We start from the raw sequence: 12,955 nt of genomic DNA, 5'->3' as shown, positions 1-12,955 counted from the left end.
CTATCCTGCCACTTGCTCTGAGACCAGGCTGGCCTCAGATTCACACAGATCCGCCTGACTCTGCTTCCTGAGTGCTGGGATTAAAAGGGTGCGCCACCAACGCCCGGCTACTTTGTCTTTTTTCACACACACACACACGCACACGCACACGCACACGCACACGCACACGCACACGCACACGCACACGCACACGCACACGCACACGCACACGCAGGATTTAACTTGCTCTCTTGACCTCTTTGGCATCACTATGAAAACACATTCAGGCTTGCCCCTTGGTTTAGATTAGGATAGCAGACACATGCATCAAACCGAGTCACCCTGCCTAAACCCAGCCTTGTCAAGCCAACCCAGACAACCTTTAGATACAAGAGAATAAAGTGTTATGAGCTCTACAGCAGGTACCACATGCAGTGGCTATTTTTTCCCTGGTTGGTTGGTTGGTTGGTTGTTTGGTTGGTTGGTTAAGGGTGTGTGTGTGTGTGTGTGTGTGTGTGTGTGTGTGTGTGTGATTGATCAATACAGAAGAAGGTACCTCCTATAGTAGAAAAATATTTTCTCCAATGATAAAACATGTACAAACTTTTCCTTTTCAATAAAGGTGCCTATGTGGTCACTATAGTTTATAATCTCAATTCCTCAATAGGAGACTAGCAAGTCATATTTTTTTAAAGGAAATTAGGACAGGTAATACTGTTTTTGTTTTGATTTTTGAGAGATCTTACTGTGGACCAGACTAGCCTTGAACTCACAGATTAGAAGCACACACCTCCACACCCAACTAGTACAGATGATATTGTACAGTCTTTTCAGAAAATATAATCATCTTAGCTATCTTCTGTCTCCTCTGTGAAGAGGCACCATAACCAAGACAGCTTATAAAGTAAAGCATTTAATTTGGAGTTTGCTTACAGTTTTTGAAGGCTGGTCTATTACCATCTTGGTAAGGAGCATGGAGGCAGACAGGCAGGCAGGCAGGCAGACATGGTGTTGGAGAAGTAGCTGAGAGCTCACATCTGCTCTGCAAGTTACAAGAAGAAAGAGAGAGTGACTGAGCCTGGTGTGGGTTTTTGAAACCCCAAAGCCCACCCCCAGTGGCATACCTCCTCCAACAAGGACATGCCTCCTAATCCTTCCCAAATAGTTCTACTAATTGGGGACTAAGCATTCTAACATGGAGGCCTATGGAGGCCATTCTCACTTAAACCTCCACAATAATGTACTATATAAAACTCTCAGGACATTAGTTTTGTTAGTATTATACCTATTTGTTATCTATTTTCATTCAAGACCTTAAAATTATTATGTTTGTTATATGTGTGTCTTTGTGAGGGCATATGCACACGAGTGTTGGTACCCATAGAAACTAGAAGAGAGTGAGTGTAAGATCCCTTGGAACTAGAATAATAGAGCTACCTAAGCTAGGTGCTAGGGACCACACTCGGGTCCTCTACAAAAACAATGTGTGCTCTTAACCGCTGAACCACCTCTCTAGCCCACCAGCATTTTTTAGGATACCAGGTTCTTGCTAAGTTGGCCAGGCTCACCCTGAAATTCTAGACTCAAACAATCATGGATCTCAGAGTATCTTGAACTACAGTTGTGTGCTGATGTGCCCAACAAATACTAAGTACCTACTACCAGGAGACAGAGTAGTAAGCATCACCAACTCTTCATGTGAGAACCAAAGGAAGCTGCTGGATGTTTCTTCTCCTAAGAACCCAAGGAACTTGGGCCAGCAAGATAGTGTTGTGGCAAAGCGCTGGCTGAGCAAGCCCTACAACCTGAGCTCAATCCCCAGAACTCACATAAATTTAGCTAAGAAAAAGTACTGATTTCACAGTTGCCCTCTAACCTCCATACATGTGCAGTGCACAGAAGCACACACACATAGCATTCACACACACACACACACACACACACACACACACACACACACACACACACACACTAAGCAAATAAAAAACAACCGTGCAGTAGTAACCAACCAGATGAGCTGTTGGGCTGTAGGGAAGTATCTAGTGAGTAGGCCAGCACAAGAGACCAGAAAGTAATTTGGACACTGGAAGTGTTTTTGCTTTCATTGCGGTTGTTATAATGGAGACTTTCTTAGCACCTTTGGTGGGTGCAGCATGAAAAGGCCAGTACTCTCAATGGACCTGGAGTCCAGTTCCATTTCATTCAAATATTTCTATAGCTTTAATGCTGGGTGTTATTCTTTTGTTTAAAAAGAAGAAAAGAGAAATATTGAGACAGACATATTGACTATAAGTTTATTATAAGGACCGGCAGAATGGGGAGACTAAGAGGAGGAACAGGGTAATGGCTGACTGCCATGGCCGGTCGCCATAGAGAGACAGAGCGGGGAAACAGAGAGAGGGGACAGAGAGCAGGAACAGGGGGAGAGAGAGAGAGAGAGGGCAGGGGCCTATCTTTTAAAGGGGTCCTCTGCACCTGCGTGCAGACTTCTTTCCCATGGAACCTTGGGCTGACCAGGGTATTGCCTGAGTGGATTCCACCAGGTAACAGGGGCAGGCCAGCATAATGCCTGAACCTTTTACTGGGCTTGTTTCAAAAAAACAAAAAGAACTGACCAGGCTTTGAACTCCAAGTGTAGTCCTGGTCACAAACTATCATTCAAACAGCATCCATCTCCCCTCAAAGTTCATTAAAATGTGGACTCTCAGGCAGTCACTCAACCCCTGAGCCAGAATCTGCATTGTTTACTGTACAGCTAGGGGATAGACTCATGGGATAGAGACCATGCTACCAAACCTGGTGACCCAAGTTCAACCCCCAGCATCCACACTTGGAAAGGAGAAAGATGATCCCTACAAGTTGCTCTGTGACCTCCACACATACGCACCATGGCATGTGTGCAAGCACTTATGCACACAACAATAATCATAATAAAATAAAAAGGTTCAGTTGTTTGCTGTAAAACAACAAAATTCACATTTTCCGTCTCTTCATTCTTCTTTCTTCCTTGTTATTTCTGTTTTGTCCCATGTGTGTACTGGGAATAGAACCCAGGGCCCCCACACAGGGTAGGGGAAGTCCTCCACCATTGAGTTATAACACCAGTCCTTTATAAATTTTTCCGACAGTTGTCCCAAGTTGACCTTAAATTTATGATATTGCTTCCTCAGCCTCCCGAGTTTCTAGAATGGTTGGCATGTGCCTCCATGCCCGACTGCAGGCTTCCTTCCATCTGTATAGGTTTGAGTGTTCCAAGTATGTTGGATAAGCAGAATCACAGTTTCTGGACTTACATGACTGGTTCATTCAGTTACCAATGTCCTCAGAGGCTCTTAACATTGCAACAAAGTCTGCCCTTTCTTTTTTCCTTTTTCCTTTCTTTCTTTTTTTCTTTTTCTTTTTTTGTTTGGCTTTTTGTTTGTTTTTCCATACTGGGAATTAAACCCAGAATTTTCTCTATGTCAGGCAAGTGCTCTACTACTGAGTTGCACCTCTAGGCCTCTTAAAGTTTTACTTTGAGACAGGATCTACCTAGGTTGCCCAGGAGAGCCATAAACTTAATTGTAGCCCAGCCAGCTGGCTTTAAACTTTCACACTACCTGTCCCAGCTTCCTGCTCCACCTACCTCAACTCCCCCAAAAGCTGGGATTATAGGCATGAACAAGCATGCCACAAGCAAATGCTGTACCCGGACAAGATCTTCCTTGTATGCTTCATATGAGTGTTTCCTGGGAACTGATGGGGGAGAAAAGGAAATCCAAGAGGTCAGTCTCAGCAGGAGCCCAGGCTTTGCCTGCTCCTCTGAAGTCCTCCATGTGGAATCACATCCCTGGAGTTAACACTTCAACATGAATGATGGATGGCCAAGCTGGCCTAAGAATGATGGGTTTGAAACCTGTAGGAAAGGCATTTAAAAATATAACCTGCAAGTCACTCAGAAACGCTGGCCAGTAGAGCCAATAGCTGAACTGCATAATCAGGGGCTCACTTAGGGCCACACCAATTCAGTAACACGAAGCTCATAGCACACTAGCCACCAGCCCATGTTATCAAATAGTAATACTTTTTAACCCTCAATAACTCTGGGAGTAGGGAATATTGGTGTCTCCGTTGTGTAGATGAAGAGGGCGAGGCACCAACGTATTCAGTAGCTTCCCCAGAGTTACACGACCTGTGAATGGCAGAGGGAAGGAAGACCCCAGGCTCTTCATTACTACAGTGTGTCTCCTTTCTTGGTGCTACTTAACCAAAGTTTCTGCTAAAATTAAACTAAAGGGAGCTATGTGGACTGTGTGTGGTAGAGGGAGGACCTACTTCTAACCTTGGCATTAGTGGTGTGTGTGTATCTCAGAATATGAGAAAATAAGTAGGAAGCCCCTCTGGTTTAGAGGACAGAAGAAAATGGGTTTGTTTTCTGTTATGTTCAGAAGTAAGATGAACTGGTTTCCCTGGGAGACTCTAGGCCACCTTCTCTTGTTTTGCAGGCTCCTCCCACCCACCCCAGCCTTCTCCAAAGCCTCCTCCCCCCTTCTTGAGTGTCAGATGTTCTCTGGCCTCAAGCAAGTAAGTCCCAAGGCATGCACTTGCTATATCTTTCTTCTGAGTTCCTGTTCATACTCCATCTTGGTAAAAATACCATCCCTTGAAGTCAAATTCCACATCTAGGAAGATGAGTCACAAGGGTTGAAATCCCAGAGCCCAGCTTGGAGCTCAAGGTCACTGCCAGATTGCTCCACAGTTTGACACATCCCAAGGTACCATTGTCTCACCACAAAACCCCATGCTCCAAGCCCAATGCAATTCCTAATGCCACACCATCTTTTCTGGGATTGGGAGCCACCCTTAGCTTCTCCGTTTCTTCAAGCCTCTGAGATTTGTAGGAACTCCTCCAGGAGTCTCAGATCTGTCTTCTGCTTTACTGGCTGTCATTGCCCGAGCCCATCTCCCCAGTCTCCAGTCTCCCAACCCCATTCCTATACACAGTGGCAAGCAGCATCTCCATACAGAACACAGGCCCACTTCCTGCCCTGTTCTGCTCCATCCACGTGTCTCAGATGGGTCTGCACAGATGCAGCGGAAACAAACTCCTTCCTTAAAATAACAGGAATCTCACACTCACAGGAAAGGTGCAGGGAACACCCAGAGTGCTTTGCTCCTTAACAAACTGAGAGCTGCAGACCTCACGGATGCCTGAAAGTTCCAGAATACATTTCCTTCTAAGGAGGACAAGCTTCTTTGTGCACAATATGGTCATTTTAAAAGTTAGCAAGTTAGCCTGGGTACATTACCACAACCACACGCTCCACTGGGTGCTGCCAGCTGCCCCATAACTTCATCTTAACAGTGACAGAACTGTTCTACAGCATGGATCCCACTAGTTTGTCTTCTCGTCACCTTCCTTCAGACTGGAACAGCCCTTCATCCTTTTACATGGATTTTTATGTCCTTGATGTTTTTGAAGACTAGAGTAGAATGCCACTCCATCATGGTGTGACTTGGTTTCCCTTGATGAGATTCAGGCAGGACTACTGTAGGTGTGGTGCTTGGTTCTGTTCATTGAAGCTTATTGTGTGGTTCATGTTGTCATTCTGCCCCCCCCCCAACCTGGATACCAGCCAGGCTCTTTCTCAATGACTCTTTTCCTCCTGTAAGCATTTGGAAAAACCCCTGAGCCCATGAAAATGTCCCATTTCTCATCACTTTTATTCAGAATGGACCAGGAGTCCCTCATCTGAGATGGTTAAATCTTGGTTGTCAATTTGGCTGAATCTGGAGTCACCTAAAGGATGAGTTGCTAGGCACACTTGTGAGGATTTTCTTGACCAGGTTCACCCCAAATGTGGCTGCACCATCCAGCTGGTGTGTGTGTGTGTGTGTGTGTGTGTGTGTGTGTGTGTGTGTGCATGTGTGTGTGATGGAATCTGTATATTCTAAGGGAAAGCTTTGCTTTTTTTCCTGCTTGCCTGAACCTCTTGCTGGTGAATTCATCTACCTGTTGGTGAATACATCCATGCTACTGCTGCTGGTGCCACTGCTGTGGCTGCGACATTTCTCCATTGGCATTAGAACCTACCTTTTGGGGGCTTCAATGTGAACTGAAAACCAGTGACTCTCTAAGAATTTGTCAGGCCTTCAGCACCAGGTTGGGACTGCTAAGGCACCCACATAACAACTACCAGTGTTCAGCCTCTCTGGTATGAAAAAAGACATTGTTTGAATATCTAGACTATCTGTTATGAAAGGCAACCTAGTCTCTCTCTCTGTCTCTGTCTCTGTCTCTCTGTCTCTCTCTCTCTCTCTCCCTCTCTCTCTCTCTCTCTCTCTGTGTGTGTGTGTGAGTGTGTTATATAATGTATGTAAGCCAATCTAATAAATCTCCATATGTGTAATACAGTAATATATATATATAATGTATGTACATATGTAAACATACACACATATTCATTCTTTCAGTCTGTTCCCCTAGAGAACCCTGACTAGTGCACCATTTTTCCTACTGTGTTGTGTACAATCTGTTATGATCTCCTTGACATTTCCACCATCCCACCATAATTGTCTATTTAAAGAGGTTTACAAGCAGTGCATGGTGGTACACATCTCTAATCCCAGCACTTAGGAGGATGAGGCAGGAGGACTGCTGCAAGTTTAGGACTTATCTTGAGCTACATAGCAAAACCTGGTCTCAAAAAGTAAGGTGGTGGGGGTTCAGTCATATTTCTGGCCACAGAAATTTATGTTTACCCAAACATTGGACTGCATTTTTATTCAAGGGACAGTAGTTATCTGAGTATTTGTACCTACATGCTCAGGTGACTTGATCAAGAAGCAATGGCTGTCATAACATGAAAGCATTTTTCACAGCTGAGCAATGGTGGTGCATGTCTTTAATCCCAGCAATCATGAAGCAGAGGCAGGCAGATCTCTGTCTTCCAGGCCAGTCGGGTCTACACAGCAAGTTCCAGGACAGCCAGGGATATGCAAAGAAACCCTGTCTTGAAAATCAAAATAAACAAACAAGCAAATAAATAAATAGAAAGGAAGGAAGGAAGGAAGGAAGGAAGGAAGGAAGGAAGGAAGGAAGGAAGGAAGAAAGCAAGCAAGCATTTATCAGAAGACCATAACACAGTCTTGTACCATCTCTGCCTACTGCAGGCCAGCAGACACCTCCTCCCAACACACTGACACGTCTATGGTTGCTAGAAATATCCAAAATTACAATTCAGACTCAATGCAAACTGGGTCACAAGGTGAAGTCCAAACCTTGCCAAGGGGCACAATGAAACCCAGGGAAGCAATGTCTAGCTTGGAGTTAGGCTAGACAGAGGCCACCCACAGAAATCAGATTAGAAAAGCAGACTGTATGAACAGGCAGGAACCAGAAACCTCCTTTAAAACTCGGTAAGACCCTCAAGTGTTTTAGGGGTAGGAATGATTTTTTTTTTTTTGTACATGAAATGAAAGTCAAAAGGGAGAAAACAAAAAAAGTCCATGATGAAGTGAAGGATACCATACCATTGTTTGTTGGTTATGAGATTGAAGTTCACAGTACATCACAGGCTGGCTTTGAACTTATGATCCTTCTTCCTCAATGTCCTAAGTAGCTGGGATTTGCAGACACATACTGCTGTGTCTAATGAATACTATACAATCTTAACAGGAAAGAGAAAAAATTTTTTGCACTCTTTGTTCTTAAAATTGGCCCATAGCTAAAATTATAATCTAATTTTTGTTTTTGTTCTTTTGAAATGAGATCTCACTATATGGTATTTACTGGATGATGTATGATGACCCCAATATCTTTAGAATCATGCTTTCCCATTTGGGCTTCTAGTGCAACAGCCATGAAATAGTAGAGCAGGAACAAAAGAAATGTCATTGGCTGGGGATGTAGCTTAGATGGTAGAGTGTTTGCCTACTGTGCACAACACCCTGAGTTTGAGTCCCAGTTCTGCATAAGTTTGGTGTAGTAACTCTGTATCTTTAATACCAGAAAGCAGGAGAATTAGGAGTTCTAGGTTATCCTTGGCTGTATAGGGAGTTTGAGGCCAACCTGTAGGCTATATGACTCTGTCTCAAAAAAAGAAGAGGAGGAAGAAATAAGGCTCTCTCTCTTTTTCTCTCTGTCTCTGTCTGTGTGTGGTGTGTGTGTGTGTGTTTGTGTGTGTGTGTGTGTGTGTGTGTGTGTGTGTGTGTGTGTGTGTGTTCACTTCCAGGCCAATATACTTAGACCCCAATATACTCCACTACTGGCACCCAGTGGCACTCATAGGCATTACTTAATCCCACTCAGATCAGCTCCCTGACTCCTGGCTGTGGAAGACAGAAACAGATGAGCAGCTGTGGTAGTCACACCTGTCATCTCAGCACTGGTGAGACTGCAAAGTGAGAATTGCAAATTTAAGGTCAACCTGGGCTAGAGATTGAGACCTGTCCAAAAAACATAGACCAGCAAAGCAGACGGAGGACTAACTCACCTTGGAGTGCGTTCCACACAGCTCAGTGGCCGAAGTTCTCAGATCACTTGGCTCTTACTGTCCCATACCGAGGTCAGGTGGCTATAATCAAGCTCTTAATTGGAAGTTTGCTTTCTGACAAGTAACAGGAGAACTGAGATTATCTGTGTGGTTCTAGACTTTACTGTTTAAAAATGCAAAACAGGTTGCTAAATGGCCCCCTTAGAGGATAGTGCACAGTTTGTCCAGTCTGTCCCTAGAGGCCTCAGAAGGGGCTGTTTCAGTCAGGGTTCTCTAGACCTATGCTTCTCAACCTGTGGGTCATGAAGAAACCCACATGGAGAAACACATATTTCCGATGATCTTAAGAGCTGAGACACTGTTCAGAGCAAAATTACAGTTATGAAGTAGCAACAAAAATAACTTTGTGGTTGGGGGTCACCACAACATGAAGAACTGTATTAAAGTGTCTGGGAAGCACTGGGAAGGCTGAGAACCACTGCTCTAAAGGAACAGAACCAAGAGAATGAAGCACACACACACACACACACACACACACACACACCCTCAACAGCCAGAGTAATCCCAGAATAGCTGTCTCTTACTGGAGGGCCACAGCCAGTGGTCACTCAGTCCACAAGGCAGTGTACCTCAGTAGTCTCAATCTAGCACTAGAAGCCCAGAGAGTTCCTGGAGAGCCACTGGCCCCTATTCCACAACAAAAACTTGGAAATACTGGTTCTACTGTCAGTGAAGGAAGCAGCAGCGACAAGTCACCTCAGTGACAAGAGGGAAGACCAAAAGGCAGTGATATAAACTTCCCTCTGACCAAGCCATTTTATCTTGACTGCTATCAAAAGATGCTTCCTACAATCAAGGTGGGCTTTCCCATCAATCATGTCAATCAGGACAATGTTTTGGGTGAGGGTCCCTTCTCAGGTGATTGTAATTTGTGGCAAGCAGACGAAGCATGGCCTGCTTACTGCTTGGCAAGAGAATGGCTCCTTTGGCCTGCTCTTCCCTGGAATGGCACAGCTCCACTTGTAGGACCCACTGCTGGGTGAATCAGGCTTAAAGTGAGATGTCAGCCACTGCCTTCTAGCTCAACACCCTGGTGCAATGTGGCACTACTACACACTGCCCCAGCAGTGGCAAACAAGCAAAGATAGCAGACATCCTCAGCTCTGACCCCAGACTACCCGGCATATTCACACTGTGGTTTCTAGCCTAGCGTGTTTAAACTATGGCTTGCGGCCAAACTGTTTCATAACTTTGTGTTTGTGCAAGCTTGGGTGTGGGATGCTGAGTATAAAGGGAAAAGGAATGGAAGGGTCCACAGACCTCCTTGATTAGCCCACTGTGCTTTACCATCTGGGCATGCTCACTCTAGTGCTAGTGGTTTGGGGGTGTCAACTTTCTCTGTACAGGGACAAAGGGACCCACCTAAGGACCCCTCCCTTCTATCCAAAGCCAGGTGAAAAAGAGGACTGTGGTTTTGGGTTTCTTCCAGTCTTCCCCCTGCTGTGCAATAAATACAATTCTTTCTTCTACCTCATCCCTGCCCACCAGACATGATATTAGCAGTTCTCCATCCTTTGCCAGATTCAGATGCCTCCAGAGATTGGTATTTCTTTCTCCAAAGATGTGCATTAGTGCTGGGGACGTGCCCAGCCCTTTAGTGCTAGGGACATGCATGACCCCTTAGTGCTGGGGACGTGCATAGCTTATCATGCCTCCTTGACAAATGAGCACTCAGACCCTGGGCCTAAGCCCTTCAGAAGCTGGCTGAGACAAGCACCGTGGGCCTTCTACAGAAGTGACTGGCAGCTTTTGGACCATTGCCAGAGCTAACCCTGCACTACAGGCCCAGCTGCCTATATTGGAGCCAACTGCTCCTCATTCTCAATTCTGTTGTTTAAGAAACCATACCCCCATCAGCACCCCCAGAAAGGGACCAGTGACCTCAGCCTGTCCTCTGTTTAAGGATAGACACCTTAAACATGAGAATGAACTGTGGGATTATTGCTGGACCTATTGGGACTGAGACAACTGTTACCTGAAAGAATGCCCTTGGGAAAAGCCAACAGCACTGTTTGAATCTTGAAATCAACTGAGTCTTCCAGATAGATTCATCTCTTTCAGTTTCCCAGTTACATAAACCCTCTCTTTCTCACTGAGGCTATGCTGGGTTCACTTCTGTTCCTTATAATTAAAAGTCCCAAACAGGACTGGGAAGATGGCTCAGTAGATAAAGTGGGTAGGTGGATTTTTCTTGGGACTGCCAGCCCCCAAATCATGACATATAGACTTATTATTAGTTATGAAAGCTTGGCCTTAGCTTAGGCTTGTTTCTAACTAGCGCTTACAACTTAAAAATTAACCCATATCTTTTAATCTACATTCTTTCCTATGGCTCAGTCACCTTTACTCTGTACTGCCCATCCTGCTTCCTCTCATCTGACTGGTGATTCCACTTTGAGACCTCTCTTGTCCCCAGAAGTCCCACCTAACCTCTTCCTGCCTAGCTATTGGCCATTAAGCTCTTTATTAAACCAATCACAGTGAGACATGCTCACACAGTGTAAAGGAATATTCCACAACAAAAGTGCCTGCTGTGTGAGCATGATGAACACAGTCCGGGTCCTCAGAACTCACATAACAGCCAGGCGTGCCTGTTACCTGGGATCCCAGCACTCAGGAAGCAGAAATGGGATGAGGCACGCTAGATGAGTTCTGGGTTCAGTGAGAGATCCTGCTCAAAAATAGAGGACTAAGGAGATAGTTCATCAGATAAAGGCACTTTTCACCAATCCTGATGACCTGAGTTCGGTCCCCAAAATCCACATGACAGAAAGGGAGAACTGACTCCCCAAAAATTTTCTGGTGACTTCTACATGCACACCATAGTGTGTGTGTGTGTGTGTGTGTGTGTGTGTGTGTGCGCGCGCGCGCGCGCACATGCATACTCATACACTCACATGTGTATTTGCTGGAAAAACCACACCCAATAAATAAATGAAAGAATAAATATATAAAAATTATTTAATTACTTTATTAAAACATTGAAATGGAGAGTGACATCAGAAGACATAAAGTGACAAATTCAGGCCTCCACATGTACCATGTGTGCCCTCAAAATCATGTGCACACACACACACACACACACACACACACACACACACACACACACGCAAACATACATATACACATGCACACCACACCTGCATTAAAAAATTCCCAACTGAAGCTGGTGATATAGTTCAATTATTAGGTGTTACCTAGTATGTACAAGACACTGGGCTAAATCTTCTGGACTACACATAAGGCCATGATTGCTTGTAATCCCAGAACTCAGGAGGTAGACACAGGAAATTAGAAATTCTAGTTCATCTCCAGATACATCACAAGTTTGAGGCCAGCCTACATGAGACCCAGTCTAAAATTCCAACCATCCTGGAGCATCCCTTTCTCAGGTTATTAACTGTGCAGGGGAGCAAACACTTGCTTTGTAAATTCCATCTCAGCTCTTTCTGAAGAGCTTTGGGACCCAGAGAGACAGCCATGGAAAATACATGACTCTCATTATTACAACACGTGAACAGAGATGTTTAATGACTTTTGACCACTGGCATATGAAGATGTGGGCCGGATGTGCTTCAAAAAAGCTTGTTAAGCCCCTGCTTCGAACAAAGCAATCTGATTCTCCTCCCATCCCCTGCCTACTATGCTCACTCCCATAATTTTTGTAGTTTCATTGACTTCATTTCTCATAGAATTGGCCTTGAAAGCCTTCTTTTTGCTCCTTCTCTATTCAAAGGGACAGTTGGGGACCACGTGTCATGCCCAGAGCCCGGCACTCCATGGACAGTGACTGCTTTGCAGTAGGATGTGGAAAGAGTAAGTCCTCATGCAGGTCAGACCCTCATCCCTCAGCTGGGAACAAGGTTCTCACATGGAGATTCACAGGAGCAGATTTGAGCTGCATGTCTTTAAATAGAACCACCCAGGACACAGCTTCAGCTTCTTTTTCCAGAAGAGCCCCTAAATCTGCTTCCACATTTTTTAAAACCTCTCCAGTTATTTTTAGCATAGTAGCCCATGGAGCCCAGCAGGCCCATGGTGTCCTAATAATGTCCCTCTGTACTGATCAGAGGTGCATCTGAAGTATGCAAGGGAAAAGGAAATTACACACACACACACACACACACACACACACACACACACACACACACACACACACACACCATCCCTGTCATGGCCAACAACAACAAAACCAGACCAACTTTGGGTGGCCCCAATGTCACTGTGCCAACCTAGGTCCTGCCCACTGGAAATACAATTCATATAAAGATCATCTGGCTATTTCAAAGTGTGTTTGTTTTCCTGAAAATGAAAAGCTGCAGTGGATGGGCATCTGTGCATGCAGGGTCCCATGGTCTTGACCCCAGGGACATGGATGGGCAGCTAAGGAAGGGGCATTTTTCCTGCCAGCATCACAGGCATTCCTTCCACCTTGGCACACA

The 12,955-nt window shown here is 45.0% G+C and overlaps 1 long non-coding RNA gene across 1 annotated transcript in view; it reads right to left on the bottom strand.

Moving 5' to 3' along the window:
* The window catches only part of LOC113832570, a 70,334-nt gene that overhangs the window by 41,759 nt on the left and 15,620 nt on the right, over window positions 1-12,955 (bottom strand). Inside the window, exon 2 of the long non-coding RNA XR_003479872.2 lies at window positions 913-1,021. This is a non-coding gene — a long non-coding RNA (uncharacterized LOC113832570). The remainder of the gene's footprint in view (window positions 1-912; window positions 1,022-12,955) is intronic.

The sequence above is a fragment of the Cricetulus griseus genome (genome assembly GCF_003668045.3).
Source record: "Cricetulus griseus strain 17A/GY chromosome 1 unlocalized genomic scaffold, alternate assembly CriGri-PICRH-1.0 chr1_1, whole genome shotgun sequence".
NCBI classification, from domain to species: Eukaryota; Metazoa; Chordata; class Mammalia; order Rodentia; family Cricetidae; genus Cricetulus; species Cricetulus griseus.
The sequence above is the reverse complement of the archived record's forward strand: the minus strand, read 5'-3'. Positions and strand labels throughout refer to the sequence as shown.